Here is an 18,722-nt window from a genome sequence, read left to right as displayed (position 1 = left end):
AAACATAAACATCTTAGACACAGGGAGAATTTGATTGTGAGCTTTCCATTTTGAACTCCACGTGTTACAACAGGTTATTTCCTCCCCGTATATAATTTCCTGTATATATTTTTTCTTGAGTTCTCATCAAGCCAAAAGAAAACTTATCTTTTACTGCATGTCACTGTGAGATATGAATTCTATTCAGTATCACACTTGGGTTTTAAAGAGACTGTGATGCTATAATAAGGCACTAACACAGCAGCAAGCTCTGCATACCAATGGTTGCGTTTCTTATGCAGGCTCACTTCTGCCCAATGGATCTGAAACTTCTTCAGAAAAAGCAATGCAAATTATTGCATTTGTTTTCGGGTCACTTAACGGAACTTCACAGAACTGAGTAAGGAAAACAAAGCTCTTTTTCCCTGCCTTTGCAAAATTATCTGGGATTGCTACTGGAATTATATATTATATTTCAGGCACTGCAGAAACACAGGTCACTGTGGCTTGCCAGAATAGGATACAAGATGGAGGACTGAGAATCTTTTCTCTGACAGCTCCTTTAGCTGAATATGCCCATAGGCCAAGAAGGGAACAGACCCTTTTTTTTTTTCCTCTTGGTTCAACACTGACGGAGTTAATAGATTACTTGCTGTGTTGGTTGCTTTTACCAATAACCTGTGTATCACATCAGAACTTTCTACTCTACACTTGTAAAAATTAACACAATGCAAACACGGTGATGTCCAACAATGTAACCTATCAAGATGGAACTCTATTTGAGCTCCCCAAGGACATGTCCCATACAAAAGCAGCTAAGCTCAGCTGCAGAGGAATGCCATCCAGTCAATGGAACTAGCCAACAGGTGAAGAGAGAACCTGGCACATATATCTCCTCTCTGTAAATGTCTGGCCAATGGAAAAGAAATTCAGTCTTTCTTTGCCCATCTAAAGAAAGTGCTTCCTGCCATCAATAAAAAAGGAAGTTACTGGGCCCAGATGGATTTTATTTGCAGATAAAGTGGAAGATCTCATCTCTCCAAGCTTCAAACCCTTGTTCAGATTCAAGGTCTGGACACTGGGCAATACAGAGGAAAGCACAACATTTATTCATTTAAAAATGACTGCTTCATACACACAAAATGGAATATTAATATGGAAGTTGCTTGTTGCAGTGGCATCCCTTTATAACCTTTTTAGCTGGTACTTCTAAATGAATCTATGGGAAAAAATAACAGGGTGCCTTGAAACTGTTGTAAGATATATTTTCCCAGAAAGGCAACCATTTACAACTGAGAAAGTCCTTGCATTAAATGTTCCAAAATGTGATCTTTTAAGTTCAACTAAGACGACGTTTCTTCAACAGTAGTCTCATTTATAGCAATAGCAGCCCAATGCTACATTTCCAGGGTTGGAGGTTAAATGCAACTCAGTTCAGCTCTGACACAAGAATGTTGTTTACAAGCAGAATCAACAAAGTCAATTTAATAAAACTCTAGGGTGTAAATTAGAGATAAGAAGAAAAATCTCCCAATTAAAATTTTCTTTAAGGTTGAGGGCTTAGAGCCATTACAGCACTGTGGCCAAACTGGGATAAAAAACAGCAAAAAAAAAAAAAAAAAAAAAAATCCCTCTTAGCTGTGAGGAGACTAAGACAGAACATGAGAGTGAGTAAATTCAGAGCCAGACAGACTACAGCCAATCTATTCTAATAATAGGGATGTGTATAGACTTCAGGCCAAGTTCTGAGAAACTACTATTGTTGCGATCAGTGAGAACTCTCCTTGGGAAGATGAAAAAACAGAGTAAGACACTTCATATTTGGTCACGATACATATCACACTGTATGAAGTAAAAATACACAAAAAAAGCATCAAATACAACCTCTTTCAAGGAAAAAAACAACACAGTTCTTTAATATGTGATTTCTAAGCAATGTAGATTTGGATATTGATCATGTACTAATTTTTCTTTGAAAATATACAAGATTTTTCCAATGAGTAAATGAAAAACCCAGCCTGTCTAATTAGAAGTGACACTTTTAAACCTGGAAGATTCTGATGGTCTTCTCTAGAGTCTGGACTGGTTTCACAAGTTCGGGTTTCCTTGTCTGTCACAGGAGTACAAGTAAAGAGGCTGCCCTTATGAAGACTGAATGCCTACCAAAACTACCTTTAGCTGTGGCTGTTCTAGATCTACAACTCACATAGAGGGACTGCATCCAGCAGCACACCAGGAAAAATATAGAATGAGTTTGTGTTTTATATATTTTCCATTCTAAACATGCAATAGATAAAAGTGCCTAAGGGAGAGAATTAAGGCAGACGGTGGAAAAGCACAAAACTTCTAGACTTCTTAGAACTCCAGAGTTTTAGTACTGCTCAAGTCTTTTGGTGGTGAGGAAAATTAACAGCTAATCCTTACAAGAACATGGGAAGAGAACAAACAGCTGCACAGAAATTCAGGTAACACCACTGGAATTTGAATCTACTCTACCTCCACCTACAGGTTACAAATGAACTTGCTGAAAACGTCCAGGCATATTCGTGTTCTGCATAGTTAAAAGATATAATGCCCTTCACTTTAAAATTCCCCTCAGATCATGAAAACTGACAACCCAAGAGTTGTCCTCTTAATTTCATTTTTATTTACCATTCAAGTTAAGAAATCAGACTATCAGGTTCTATGACCTGCACTACAAAAGCCATCTGAGTAGTTCAGGAATTCTGATTTTTTTTTTCATTAAATTCATTACTGTGGAAGAATAAGACCTTCATTTTTAAATTGCTGTACCATCAAAGTCTCAAAAGTACCTTAACGTGCCTAATGTCTTCCAGCTCACTGAAACTAGAATCAGCCAATTTTGAGCTCTGTCCTTATAGAACACTTGGATCAGTGCTCTAGACAAAAGTGCTGGCATTTCCTTCATAAAAACTGGACATAAAAATAATGAATCAATTCTCCTCACAGAAACATCATATGTTCCTGTTCTATTTGTGCGAACATCAGTAATGAAAACCAAAGCCTTATTAAATAAAATATTTCACTATCATTCCAAATCTTACCAAGCATCAACAACTTAAAATGTGCCACGTTTCCAATTTCTTCAAACTTCTCAGTTTGGCTGAGCCTTACTGATTCCTCTCAGTCTGCCTGTCCTTCCGCTTTACCTTTGCAAATATTTGCTAAATATTTAAGTGTGATCTCTTTGTAGATGACAAACAGCTCATTGTTCACTCTTACTAAACCAGCATGTAAATCTACAAAAGGTGACCAGGGAAAGTGGATGTTTGCTGCCATCATAAATCTGCTAGGGTATCTGCTGGAGGTATGGCAGGTTCTCTAGATATCTTTATGCTCCCAGTAATTACCATGAGTATAACAAAAAATGCATTAAGAAATTGGAAAAGAATGACTTTAATGTTAATTTTGTCTAAAAATCCTCATGACTTATTGTACAGTGTTGTCAAGAAAGCTGAAGGAGAGAAATAGTCTGGAAATCTCTTTCATTATTAATGAAGATGACGTCACTTGGTTTTGCTCCCTGTAAGTTACTGGCAAAAATCTTGCTCCCTTTGCATTATTTCACCCCTTTTTCTCTTTCTGTCAGTCAGTATCTTCAGTTACTTTTATTTCAGCTGATTTCAGTAGGCCTTGAAACAAGCCCTAAACTTTCTCAACAGTTTGTCTGTGGCCTGTCTTCATAACTTCATGCTTTCCAGGCATGAGATTGCACTGCAACCCAGGCAGCTGTTTTGTTATGCTCCCTTTCCTTTGGTAGCTGGCATTATGACCAAACAATGAACGAAGTCTGGGCAACCCCCAAGCTCCACAGAAAAGAAGCACTATGCCGGAACAGCCAAAATGTGGCACTGTTATCATCAAGAGCAGTCACTTTCATGCATTGTTTTTATGGTAAACTAGTCTTGGAATATTTTAGATGTCAGACTGCAGAACATGTAGGGTATGCCACTAAAGTGCAGGTTGGCTGGGACGCCTAGAGCGCCAGGCTTCTCAGCAAGACTTCCAAGAAAACAACAGCAGTACTGATGAGTACAGTGCTCTGGCATATGTCTATTTTACTGGTTATTGAGTGAAGTAGGCTAAAGGTATATTGGGGATACTGGCAGCTACATCATTCCTCCATTGGCCTCCCTCTCCCTGATATATTTTGAATCCCAGTCATGGATTCCCTGGCTAAAAAAAAAAACAGTTTTCTCTGAGGTACACTGATTGGCTTTGCTTGAACAATTATATAGTAAAAGCACATATTTGGATAGAAAAGCTGATTTTTTTCTTCAAAAGACCCAGCCAAGACTTTATAAACAGACTTTGAGAGATTGTAAAAGAAGACGTAGCAATTGTTGTTGATACACAAACAAAAACAAGCTTTAGAAAACAAAATCCTTCATTACAATTCAAAAGCGATACTAGGCAAAGCTTGTTTGTGCTGTGTCAGGGTCTTCAATGTCAGCAAATCTGAATAATTTAGTAAAACAGCAACATCATACAAAACTGACTCCCACTGCAGCCTAGCTGGCCTTTAAGTAGACATGCAAATATTAGAAGGACGGGGCCAACACACATCCCACTGTAAGAAAGCTGTAGTTCTACAAACAATTCTGGCATAAACCAGGTAATACAGAAGATATTTTTAGATTCTTTCCTGCTTTTCTATTCTTCTAAATCTAAATTTAGCAACTTGGAGTGCTAATCAAATGGTCAGGGATTCCATTACGCTTGACAATGACTTAACATGTAAGCAAAATGTTATATCTGCTCCCTAAGTTAGATTCCTAGCAACACCAGACCTAACAGATGTCAGAGGACAATTTGGCTAGCTAGTTCTTAAATACTGCATTAATAATTTATTACATTTTTAAAAGTTCATGTTTATAAGTACACTACTTTGTTGTAATAGCATATTGTGCTGTATTATGGCTGCCATTAAAATTTCAAACACTGGAAAACACCTCCATAGGAAAATAAATGACTGCAAGATAAAAGATGAAGAACTTCTCCCATCTGCCTTGTTATCTTAAATTATAATTGAAATCTTAACTCTAAAACGTACCCATATCTGTGTGTTTAAAAGATACAAATCAAGCTTTTTGAAAAATCTATCCAGAATAATGATTCTGCAAACAAACTTGTCACTTTTTTTGTAACATACATACAATAATATACACATTAAAAGAAGTTGTTAACATTCACCAGAAATGGTGAAGGTGGAACAAAAGTGTACATGCTAAAAATGATAAATTACTGCTGCTTACGGCTATTTACACAAGCAGTAAGTTACAAAGGCAGTACAAGGCTGAGGTAAGTAAAAAAGGAAAAGCAGGAATGCAAAGAAATCCTTCTCTTGTGTGATAGTGCAAATTTAGCACCTCTGAGATCTCACTTGATGTCAAATGTAGAGCCAAGTAGGGCAGTTACAAACTCAGCATCAAGGTACAACAGAATTGCTTTAAGCACTGACAAACCTTTAACACAGGAAGAGAACAGATGAAGAAAAATGTTGAAGGGCATAATTGTCTCCATTATCTCCGGCATACGACGACTTACTTTTGCTTTTAGCATATGGCCTCCACACAAATCCGAGGGTTTTTAAACCAGGCTCTGGTGACTGAGAGTCAACACCAGCCCTACTCGGATGAAATTAAATGGCTGTGCTGAATGAATTGAAGAATAATGCTCTATAGCAAACAGGTGGAAATTGCCTGCGAGAGGATAGGCTGCACTTGATATTGTCAATTTGTTTACAGCATATCTTCCAAATACAAAACACCTAAAGCCTGCACTCAGCTGGCAGAAAGGTATGCTTCACAGAAGTGGCATCAGAATACAAATAAATTGGATACCACTTAGAGACTTGAAAGCCATTGAAAAGCAGTGAGATGAAAGGCAAACGCCACTGAAAGTGACAGCGATATTTTCTTCCAGAGCACAGAAAATGTAGAAGAGAGAACTCTTTAATAGCATAAAGAGAAAAGATGCTGTGCTTCAATAGTCGAGTACTATAGCTCTTCATGGAACTCAAGTTAATATTTCAAAATAGAAGCACATTGAACAATGTTGTGGTTGAAAAACCCTCTCTATTGTTTTCTTGATATAATGTGCAATATACCAATACAAGAGAAGAGCCAACTACAGATTGCAGTGTAGGCAGCTTTGTCTTCACCTGTGATTACCATTTTGCCATAAACTACTGAGAGATGAATATTTGAGTTGAAAGTACTGTGTGCAATATTTCATTTTGCATAACTGTACTTTGTCTAATGTTTCCAAATGTCTCTTTTAATGAAGCATTATGACATGATACACTGCTATATTAAAATGTCTGCTGACATTTGCTTTACATCAAAGTTTAGAATGCTGGCATTTCACACATAACACTCAGCCTGCTGAACATTTTTACATAAATGCAGACTTTTTAACCAATCAGGCATGTCTTGTTCATTTTTCAAAATATTATGGCATATTACACCTCGAAATAAAAGCTCAGACACTTGCTTTTCAAATAAATGAGTTTCCAATTGCTAGCAGAAATAATATGGCTGCTAAAATGGAAGAAATCAAATGTAGATGATTTTGGGGAGATTACTGAATAGCTTTTTACAAAACACATAAAAGCAGATGACAAACTCATGTGCCTTTTAAAGTAATTTCAAATATCTTTTTTCTAACTCCTTTTTGTGTTTCTCCTTCTCCATCAGCACCGCTGATAGCAGCCTTCCCCTTCTCACTGCAGTGCAATGAGACAGGCACAAGGGAGAATTATGTTTGCGACTCCACAAGGAGTCAAACAGCGTGGTGGCTGGGAGAAAACCAAGTGGATCTAAAGCCACATCAGGGGTTTTGTCACAGGTTAACCCAGTCTTACTGACTGCTCTGGGAGCATAGGTCTGTACAGAGGGAGAAGGACTGAAACTGAGCACTTAATGAGACAAGAAGGCAGCGTCTAGTTAGACAAAGTGATGATGACAGAATTGCTGGACTATATGTATTTTTTTTTGCTGGAAAGCACAAAATAAAAAATGACTACTTCAGTATTAGCTTCCACCTCACTCCTCTAATTGCAGCAATCACTTTAAATAGAAATGGAAAACAGATTTCAAGCCATATATGAATAAAGAAATTTTAGAAAACAAATGCCCCACCTCTTGCCCTACAAACCACAAGTCACTTCCCATCATTCTACAGTAATAAAGATTTTGATGCAAAGCAGAAATTCTGCAAAACTATCCATCAAAGAGGGAAAAGGAAAAATGCAACAATTACCCTGCTAAAGTCTTCCATTCTTGGGAGAGAAGGGAAGTAACACAATTTGTTAAGTATATACAAAGCACAATACCTCCCCCTTCTGCTTCAGGGAAGGAAACATTCCTCTCTCCAACTCTGACAGAGTTCAGTGCTGGGTGTGTGAGTATCTACCAGTCAGGCACGTTCAGAGAAACTTAGTATCACAAGCCTTGCAAGTGCCACTCAGAAATCCGGCTCTAGTTCTGTCCATTCTCCAAATTTTCTGTGCTCAGATATGAAATATTTCATTAAAGTAATACACTTGATTAAATAGGGACCAAATATAATAGGTGTGTGTGTACATATGTATAAATACATTAAAAAAATAAATCCATTCCTCCCATCCCAAAATATAATTCCCTCTCCTTCTTTGGCATAAAATATTCATGGATTCTGCCAACCTCTGACTCCAGTTTATCACTGCCTTTGTCCAAACTACACCTGAAAGTTACTCTGGAGAATCTCTGGACCATGCACAAAGTTTATGAAGACTTTATTATTGAAATCAGTTGGAATTCTGTAGAAACAAACGGGTCTGCTGTACTCTTTCTTACTGTACTTGGGTTCCTACTATACATTATTGGTAGATATAGAAGTGATGAGAGTCTTACAAGTATTCATTAGGATACTGAAAGGATGTTTCTGGAGATGTTTCACAGGCCTTCAAAGCTGCATGTTGAGAGGGTCAGTACTGGGGAGCTTCTGGCAGTTAACAGAAACTATAGAGAGCTTTCAGTGTGATCCACGCACGCAGATAAAGCCTTCTCTGGGTTAGGGCCAACTGCATTTAAAATCAGCACTGCTTTTCTAGGACAGATTTTGTAATTGCAAAACTGCAAATGAAGCTAGTGGTGCTCTTATAATGCAGGTCTCCATAAATATTATGAGCCTGAGGCGCTTCCAGCAGAGATACATGAGTCATCCATTCCAACAAATACGTTTGAACGTAAGTTATTTTGCTCCAACCATGCTTTCACCTCTTTTGAATTTACTTCTGTGAACATCTGGAGTGAGGAAATTTTGCTGGCACAAATTTAAAAGCATATGCATGATATTCATGCTAACTGCTCCTGCTGGACCACAGAATATTTAAGGTGGAAAGGGCCCACATTAATAATTACAACTTCCTACACTAAAGTGGCTGTTCTGTTTTGTCAGTCGGAATAAAAAGAGGTCATCTCAAATAGTAGTTCTCATTGCTGACAGGTGCAACTCTGCTTTTTCTGCTTTTTCCTTTGCATTTATCTCTAACAACTAACAGCAGCAGTCAAAGCTTTGGGGCTTCCTCCTGCGTGTGCATTGCCTAGAATTCCATTAAAGTGGAAGGAGGAAATAAAATGTACACCTCTCTTGGCATTGATGCTGCATGGTCCAATTCTGTAAACATGGGCCTGAATGCTTACTTCTTTTGACATAAATAGGAAGCAGAGCTAAATCTGTAGACTCAATGCTAACAGTTGATTTTAATGGTTTTTCTTGTGAACAGGAGCAGAGAAGTCATTAATATGGAGACAAAAATCAGGAGATAAAGACATTTTCATATTCTCATTAAGGCACATCTTATGCAACAAGAAAGTATTAGGTATCTCTATATTATAGGTATAGATCAATACCAGCTGAACAGGCTACTAGAAGGTAAACATAAGGGCACTCTAGCTGCTTTCCTTTTGGAATTGCCTTACTACCAAATCACCAATGAGATAAGTCTCATTTAGACAAGACATTGAATATTCAAAAGTGAAAATCCAGTCAAGTCTAGATGTCCTTTCAGGACCAGAGTGAAACAATGCAAAAGGAAAGGTGAAACAAATCCTTGTCTTAGCACTGCTAGGACATAGTGATAGCTCAGTGAAGAACCTGTGCTACTGAATGCATGCTAACTATTTCTAAAGTTACACTGATACTCTATTTGTGGAATTAATCTCTCTGACCATAACGTGAGACCTTTTCTTTCTGTACTCTTAGCAATTGCAGGCACTTCACTGGCTCTTGTTGAACTGAAGTCAGAATTACACCACAGACAAGTTGCTTTGTCTCCTTTCTGCTTGCATGCTAATTAATAAGTTCTAAACAGTGCTTTGTGTCTAGAAGTAGCATGGATTAGGTTGGACCCAGCCCATCCCAGCCTACAAAAACAGCAGCAGGGCAAGGCTACATGCTCTAGGCTGTGACACTGAGCTTCACACCCTGCCTTACAAGCCACCTGCACATGTGCCATCAGGCAGTCATTATTTAGGAATCCAGAAATTCCACAGGCATTAATTGCCACGCAGAGAAATAACTCCTGTGCTATACCTACTAATCATAAAACTGTAAAGGAATGTTTCTTCAGCTCAAAAAAACCCAGGCTACGCTTCATTGTCACCGTATGATGCTACCTGTAGGGAAAAAGCCCTATATTCTGCAAAAGTAAGTTCCTCTGTGCAAGCCTTAAGCCCCATTCCGTGACTCCAGTAAAGAGCTTTCATCTTCCATCTCTATCTGGGACATCACTAAGTGAGTTGTCTGAGTAAGAACATTGTACTATAGTCTTAGCTAGCTGTAACAGAATATTTTCCTGCACATTGACTGTGTTTTGAGAGATATTAACTCAGATCTGATTCAACAGTTGTTCATCAAACTGGCTGTAGACTAAACTGTACACGTGCAAGGATTTTGAGTTCAGTGTTCCTGGCTCCTATTCAGCAGTCTCTATTAAATGCAGGCTTCTGCTTCACTAGAGCTGGCTATAACACCTCTCTGAAAGTGCACAGCAGCATCTGGTAACTAGGCTAAACATCTCTGAGTTGCACATTAGACAACACTGCTGATTCACTCACTATCTTTTTCTCTTTACATTGGTGTCTTATTTCTCCAGGTCTCACCATTGTTTTTTAAGGGTTTATAATCAGTGCTAGCTTTTAAGTCTGCATGCTGCCCTTCTCTTATTTCATCCTGACCATTGCTTTCCTGATCTGCGTGCCCTGAGAACTGTATCTAGTACAACCTCTGCATTTGGACACAGTTCTACCAGTTTAAAACCAAACATGTCGTTCAGGCAGAGTTCTTGCACAGGCAGCCAACATGGGAGAGAAAGAACTGTGCACGCAAATATGGCTAGAGTGCTTTGATATGTTAGATATCTACAAACTCAATCCCGACTTCATTTGTGTCAGTTCTGGCTTTTATTTGGCACCTTGGTTGTCAAAGATGACGTGCACATACTCACTGCACTGCTAAAGTAATACTTCATAATTCATTAAGTAGGTGTCAAACATTCACAACTCAAAGCTTTTCATTTCATTAGAAATAGACTGAATCAGACCAAACTAGTTAAAATCTTCAGCAGTCAGACTCAAGTATAGAACTACAAGTACATCCTTCTGTATATTAGCAGTCAAATCTTTAGGCAAGCATTATAAAAAAAAATGTTTATGGCCTAACTGCAAAATACCTTTAACATGAAAACCTGCTAAGGGTACAATCACTCTAGAACAGGGGAACTGTAAGATATTAAAAGACTAAACAGTAAACACTGTGGGATCAGTACACATGTCCTCACCTGTAACTGGAACAGATAAAGGCCCAGGAGCTTTAATGTTTAGAGAGCCTTTATAATGCTTCACTTTGCACTGGTATATGCGGCCATACAAAGGCTAAAAGTGATCAATTCAGCATACAGAACAAATGCTCGTGCTTTGCAGGCTACTTCCTGAGTTGAGTCCCTGTTGAAAGACACAGTGCCTGTATTTTCAGCAGCTAGCACTGTACAAAAATGAAGGATTCCTGCACGAAATGCAATGACTGTGCCTTGCCATGCTTTGGGAAATTAGAAGACTTGGTGTAATAAGGAAGGCTGCAGAGAAGATTGGGCCTATAGCATTTGTGTAATTGCAGCTATTGGTTGTGGAAGCAGTCATATTGCACTGAATTTGATCAAAGGAACATTTAGCTTGGTAACTCAATTCTTGTGGCGGCAAGTATTAAAGACTTTGCGAGCAACCTTCATGTTCAACTCACAATCTGTAAAGAGAAACAGACACAGTGCAGAAATCTACCAAATCAGAAGCCATGGCTACCCACGTTGTGAAATACTTGAAAATTAATCACTGTTATTACACCAGCTATTACACTGAGTACTGCTTTGCCATGGAAGGCAATTGCTTTCTTACCTCTGAGGTGATCTGCGTTTGCCCTGAAAGAAATGGCCTAACAACCCCTGTAACTATCCAAGACAAGACAGAAGAATACATCCACTCAACTAATACATTTCTATGTAGTGAGCCAAACTAGATTTCACAAAATAATGGGCCCTTTTAAGCCAAAACATGAAAAAAGACAAGTAAAATATTTTGCATAACACAGATAATGCATTTAACAGATTGCTAGCTTTCTGACACTCACCCTCTGGGCTTATACACCATGAATGAATTGCTGCTGTGGCTGTCAGTGGGCTTTCATATTTGTCCCTTCCACACTGAAACAATCAGATTTAATTGGTGAAAAGAAATGACGGTGAGCTCAGAAGCTGCAGAAGAGTCAGGTTTAGGATTATATAAAAAAGGAAAAGCTAACCTTAGCTCCAAAACATGCAGGGAAGCTTTGTGTGGAAAACCAAAACAATATTGGTAATTTACATAGACTACACGTACCTGTATGCTTTATTTTTAGATGAGGGTTGAGTATGACAATGTCACTTTTTCACTTTGCAGGTAAGTAATTTTTAAGTATGTAAGCTGTAAATATTATGAACTAGGACAAAAATCGTGAAGTATTTTCCTGTACATAGTTTTCTGTAAGGTGATCAAATCCCAGACAATCCACATTCAGCAGTTTTGCTGTCAACATCACAGGCAGGAATGGCTTGCCTAGCCTGCAGAAGACAACCCAACATATGGTAACTCAGTTCACAAATAACAAAATACAACTGCAATGCCACCCCATTTCACCACACATACCGACTCAGTGCATAAACGTTTCCTACTGCCAAAAGTAATATTTCTCTTCATATCCTGAAAATGTAACAAAGAGCCTAAAAAGAAAACAAATTTCTTTACTACTGGCTACTTCTCTCCAGGAAAAATATACTGTCACATATGCTGGCTCCTGCTCCTCACCCTTGTCAAAGGGGTTGCAGTTTCCACAGAAATAGGAGGCACTAGTTTCAGAGGGATTACGTAATATGATTTTCTAGGATTTTAAGGTTGAATAATAAGTTATAATGTTGGAGCATGAAGTAAAGCTTTCAGAAAAAGACAAGATATAACTATTTTCCTCATTGCTTTTCCAAATCTCACTGTACTTTTATGAGTGAAAAATCTATTTGCACAAAAATGCAAGCAAACTGTCACTGATGTTTTACCTACCAGCAATTTAACAGTTCTTTCAATTCCCAAATGAAACCTGAAATAAAAACACTACAAGTAGGTTAATTTGAAGTTTCACCATTTTCATTTCAAAGGCTTTTTTTTTTTTAACATTAATTTGTCCTGAGGCATAAATGAAATACAGACAAACTATATTAGATTTTAATTTGCTGAAAGTAGATTACAGGTCTTCTCCATTGGGACACCGAATGCTCAGTTCTCACAGAAGTAAACTTTTTTCCCCCCAAAGTGAAGACAGACACAGGTGATACCTAGCTGAGAATTGCAAAGGAGATGATTTAGAGCTGACCCTGCCATGTGCAAGAACTCAGTCCACAAAACACAACCAGTACAGAAAGGTGTTTAAGCATCTAGGTTTAACAAAGCTCAATCTCTTTTGTGAGGTCTGGTACCACTGCTGATGAAAAAGGCCAGATTCATTAATAAGAATCAAGAGATTCCAATATCCCATACTTGGAAACCAGAAGCCAGCCTACACAGTCCCTTCCTTGCACAGCAGCTAGTCTGGAGCCGAGGAGACTTTTGCTCCTATTCTACCAATCCTGCCATGCAGTCTGGAACTTTATTTTCACTTACATTTCTTCAGCCTATACGGACTGCAAACCCACACATCTCTTAAGTCTGCAAAAACACGTGGAAGAAACAAGTCTTGCCTGCAAAAGATATATAAACACACAAGAGCCAGGAAAATCTAGACTGAAGCAGTATAGTAACACATGAAAGTCACTTCTCTACATGCCATACATCCTTTTTGTTTTACAAGAAATGTGTTTGGCTGCAGTTTCTTTCTAGTCTCTACAAGCCATTGAGATCATGTGCATTAAAAAAAAGCCTGAAGAAATTTTCAAAACATTTCTAAATTAAGTATAACTTAGATAGTTCATCTGGTTTCTACTGACAAGTATTAGACTGGAGCAAGCACAGATCACAGACATTCTACAAGGTGTTCCGGGGAAAGGCACAGCTAGCCTGAGGGCGGCTTCGAATTTTATGGGAAAAGAGAAAGCACTTTAGTGCCTCAGCCTGAAACAGAAAAGATCCGAGAACGGTATAGATCCTCAAGCTCTGGGAAATACCGAAAATCAGAATGGGGTTTCCTGTTTGTCCAGTGAATTCAGTATAACGTCAAACTATAAAACACCAGGCTACACCCAATCCTGTCAGCAGAGGTGTACTAGACCTGTCAAGCAACACAAAGATAGGCATAAAAAACAAAACAAAAAACCAACAGAAAAATAAAATGTGCTAAATAAAACGTAAAAAAACGTGCTAAATAAAATGTGCTAAAAATAAAACGGAGAGAAGATCTTATGTCTGGTTTGCAGCTCTGAGGAACTGAAATAAGTTCTGGCTCTAGGAAAGGCAGTTGTGGAAGACACAGAAATTGAGAGTAGTATCTGGATGGCAATCATGCTACATTTTCGCCCCTGAGAAAATAAATGCTATCTAATTTTCCAGAAGCAGCACCTTAGTAAAATATGGTCTCTTCTGCGGAGTTTAAAGGTATTTGTCTTCTTTTTAAATACAAAATAGAATTCTGCTAGAAACTACAGTTCGTTCTGTGACTATGGGAAACTACAACATCAAGAAAGTATGCCCTAAGAGAGAACAAGAGATCACTCCAGGAAAAACACTTTTTTCCTACCCCAGAAGTGAAATGAGAGGTTATAACATTTAAGTTCTGCAGGTGTATTTATTTTTTCAATCATATTACCATCATCCTCTGGGCAAGTTCATTGCAATTCAGACATTTACTTCAAAAACCTAAGTTATAAATCCAGTTACTTCATGAAGGAAAAAGAAAATAAGAAAGGCACCTGCAGCAAATGCTTTAGATCCGAGGAAAGCAATATCCCCAAGTCTTCTACGTTACACTGCTTTAGCAAGAGAGAAGTCTATAGCATGTTACCAACATTATTCTACTGTGTCCTACCCTATACATCTGCATAAGGCTCCCTGATCTTATTTGCAAAGGCATGTTCAATAAAGCCAGTGGGAATCACCCTGATTTCAGCTGCCTTACAGTACAAATACAAGCCTTGTATCATATTTCTTTTAGAAAAAGAGTCTAACTGAAAAAGTCAGATCCTTTTTATCATAAAAAAGGATAAGTTTTTCAAAACTACCTAAAAGATCTAGACTCTTATTAACTTAATGGAAACTGGGCATTCCAATCCAGACTTCAGTCTCCTATTTCTCCCCTCCCTATTTTAATGTCTATTTCTGTTTACTTGTTGTCCTAGTCATGCAGTAGAGACAGAAACAAAAAAACCCAAACCAACTTATTAACAGCATACACTGCGTTGCCTTCCTCTTTACTGAGAATCCCTAGAACTCTCCTACCGGTGCCTTTTAGGGAAGACTTTAAACTGAGGTCTGAAGTAGCTGTTAAATTAATTTAGCACGGGAAAATAAAAATTGAGACTAAAGAGATACAGTGTGATAACAGCAGTAGGAAAAGGTTGCCTGTTATTTACTCAATCATCTGAAAAATGCTTATGAGTTCTTTCCCAGTTTCACTTCTCTGCCTGAACATAACCTCAATAGGAACTGGAAACAGTGTTAAGATAGTGTTGATGTTCAAATTCTAACTATTTCTAATTTAAGAAAGTCAACTTAATCCAGGTGGTGTTAGCAGAAATATTAGACCATTATAGATTACCCAGAAAGTCAGAAGCATAAAGAAGAAATAATGCTAGAGTGAAATGAGTGGATGCTAGGAGACAGGTCTGACAGCAGGGTGATGAGGAACCCTATGGCTCTTTCAGAGAGTCAGACAATGGCAGGGTCCTTGCAGGGCTGATCTAGTGATGTGCATGATATCTGAGTAGTAAGCAAGAGGACTAAAGTAACTGCAACTATGTGTTACCTTTCCAAAACAATCTTTAACTGGTCAAGTAGGCACATTACACCAAACAAGGATTCTGCATAGCAAAGCCAAACACCTACAGAGTTTACCACATCTGGAAGAACAGGTTCTTGAACTGCAAGTCTGGATACACAGTTCTTGATTTGTCACAAGATCTTGGGTAAGTCACCTTAGCTGTCTGTGCTCTGTTCCTTCTCCAATCAAGTTCTGCTTTATTTAGATTAAAAGTTATTTGAGCAAGGAACCCCCTTCCCACATCTCTACAAGAATGAAACTTGCACACTCTATTGTAATAAAAATAACATTAAGGATGGCATAAAAAACAACTACATTCTTGCTGCTTTGCAGCTATTCAGCACTGTAGCTTGTTTATTTCCATAATCACCAGCATGATCCGGCAGCACCTTGCAACCTGTTGGGGCAGTTAATAGCTAATAGGACCCTGTGCAAGAAGAAGGGCTGCTGGTATCCATCTGATAAGAGAGGGCAGTGGAAAAAGAGTGGTCAGGGACTGAACACACAACAGTGTAAGAAACATGGTGGAATATACTCTGGATGCCAATGTTCCACTGTGTATGCTTTTAAAAGCCATTTGTGAACTGGAAGAATAAGTACTACTTGAAAACTAAATCAGTAGATTTCTGAATGAAGAATGCATATTACACACCTAATAAGTTCACTGAGCCTTTCTTGATGGAGTCTGATGAACTCTGAAGCTGGGACAGGTGATGATAACCTCCAAATTAAGTGTTAAATGCTATTTATCTCTTTAATCAACAGTCACAGGTAATTCAATTTTTTAATTTATAAACAAAAATGGATGAGAAAGCTTGCACTACAGCATTCAAAGGCAGTTTCAAGAGTTTTTCACATTTGCTAGCGAATATAAACAGACTACTTATGTTCGATTTTTAAAAACCATTGGTTAACTTCAGTGCTTGTTTCTATTTTTACATTTTATTCTAGAAAAGTTAGATCAGAGATACAAACTACTAATATTTTTCTCGTGTGTTCCATTAAAATTGGAACAAAGAATTAGCTGTTTTCAATCATTTAGTACATTAATGAATTCTTACAGGCTTATTGATTCAAAGAAAGCATACCTCTTTGTTATGACAGGTATCTTACCCCTCTAGGAGGAAACAGTTGCAGATATTTGAAAAAAATTCACAATAATCTTTGCTTCCTTCTCAGTACAATGAAATCTCAGCTCACTATGAGAGAGATACTGCAAGAAAGACAAGACTTTTTTTTTGTCCTCATTTCATGTGAGCACTGAGGACTGCACAGGTGACAGGACAACAGAGATTCAGGCTGATGACTGGATCAGACTTGTTTTTTTTGCAAAAATTATCAACCTCATGTTTTTTGAAGGAGAAATGGGAAAGAAATTTTGGATGAAATACTAATGTCGTATATGTTGTAAAACTTGAGTTTTCCTGTCTTTATAGACTTCAGTCATCATCTCTCAACCCTTTTGCTCCTCCTTAGTGTTGACTCCAAGAAAGTGCTAAAATTCAGCGTTGTTGCTTTAGAACTTCTGAAAAAACATCACTAAGGTGTTGCAAACAGCTCATACAGTACTCCTTAGGAATGCAGCTTTTAGAGCTCCACATTTATAGTGATTTACTTCAGTAATACTGGAAAGCAAATCAACACATCAGTTTTACCCAGACTCCCAAAAGCTTCAGCAAACACAATGGGTGGGTGAGAGATTGTACCATGTTTTTACTTGCAGCTCAGACACAGCTAACAACCACCTTCTTCCTTTACCTCACTGCCTCTCTTGTGACTCACGTGCTTCCCACTGTCCTTCTGTAATAATTTTCTTTTATCTTGGCAGATTCTCTGACCACAATGTCTATAACAGCAAAACCCATCACTTGCGTGCTTTTCTCTTGATCTGCAATTAATCCTACTGTTGGTAGGATAGCTTTTTCTTGCTTCTTTCTGGAAATAACATTACCCCTTCATTTTCTTTAGGGGAAATTGCAGAAAGCTGACATCCACAGAAGCAGAAGACATCAGTTCCACTGTTTTGGCAGATGCATACCAATTCCCTGACATCTCTTGGGGCCGCAGATGACATTTTACAGACTTGAAGGCTCCAGCTTGCAGGTCATTAGCATAAGACCGTAATAAGACACATCATTCATAGGACCACAATCTAATAATACACTGAAACTGAAATCCAGGCTTCCTTTAGCAGCAACTTCCCTGATGCTTGGTAACTCAACAAAACAACAGGCATTCATAAATCTGAATCAGTTATGGACTACTAATATGTTTTGAAATAAAATTAATAGATTGACTGTAGTGAATTACAAATACCTCCAAAATATGTACTCCTACATGAAACTTCTATTTGCTATCACAAAAGGAAAATGAAAGTAGACTGTATAATACAGTAAAATAGCCTGATAAAAAAAAAAATTGGAGGCAAGTGTCATTTTGCCCAGGCTTTTGGGATCTTTGATAATACAAAAGAGCAAGGGGTTATGGGCCATATAAGAAGCTTGAGTTTTTGTTTAGGAAAAATTATTCTCTGTATTTTAAAGATGTAGTTCACTGATATAAAAACTAAAACCCTTCTAAAGAAAGATGCATTCAGAAATGGTTCATTTCAATATTACCACTATAGGTCATCATATTAAGGTGTGAAAAAAGTACATGAATGGTAAAATAAAGCTCAGCAGGTGGGATATGCTTCTAGTAAAAAGGGACAACAAACAGTAAAAAGCATGGTGCTATAGCAAAGTAGAAGAACTGTTAGAGAAAATATCTTGCACTAACAAAGCAGCTTTCATTTCCTTGAGCAATGTCTAAGGCCACCATCAGTATCAGAAAGGCTGTTACGAGATCTATAAGGCCACATTTGCATTTCACGTTGGTCAATTCAGTCTGATAGTAATCATAGAATGAGCTAGGTTGGAAAAGACCTACAAGATCACCTAGTCCAACCATCCACCTACCACCAACAACCCCACTAAACTATGACTCCCAACGCTATATCTAAACGTTTCTTGAACACCCCCAGGGACGGTGACTCAACCACCTCCCTGGGCAGCCCGTTCCAGCACCTGACCACTCTTTCAGAAAAATAGTACTTCCTAATGTCCAGCCTAAATCTCCCCTGGCGCAACTTGAAGCCATTCCCCCTCGTCCTGTCACTAGTTACAAGAGAGAAGAGGCCGACCCCCAGC

General features: G+C 38.2%; 2 long non-coding RNA genes across 6 annotated transcripts in view; both read right to left on the bottom strand.

Moving 5' to 3' along the window:
* LOC110400098 overlaps window positions 1-18,722 on the bottom strand; it is a 232,430-nt gene that overhangs the window by 36,126 nt on the left and 177,582 nt on the right. The window lies entirely within an intron of this gene.
* LOC110400100 overlaps window positions 10,442-18,722 on the bottom strand; it is a 28,015-nt gene continuing 19,734 nt past the window's right edge. For 3 of the 5 annotated variants that reach the window (XR_002439633.1, XR_002439632.1, XR_002439634.1), the window contains exons 3-6: window positions 12,222-12,295; window positions 11,916-12,136; window positions 11,668-11,740; window positions 10,442-11,286 (exon numbers count right to left, since the gene is read on the bottom strand). This is a non-coding gene — a long non-coding RNA (uncharacterized LOC110400100). Of the gene's footprint in view, window positions 11,287-11,667; window positions 11,741-11,915; window positions 12,137-12,221; window positions 12,296-12,629; window positions 12,667-18,722 lie in introns of all 5 variants that reach the window. The other 2 variants (XR_002439636.1, XR_002439635.1) reach the window with 1 other exon arrangement.

The sequence above is a fragment of the Numida meleagris genome, chromosome 5 (genome assembly GCF_002078875.1).
Source record: "Numida meleagris isolate 19003 breed g44 Domestic line chromosome 5, NumMel1.0, whole genome shotgun sequence".
NCBI classification, from domain to species: Eukaryota; Metazoa; Chordata; class Aves; order Galliformes; family Numididae; genus Numida; species Numida meleagris.
This window is presented reverse-complemented; position numbering and strand designations above follow the sequence as displayed.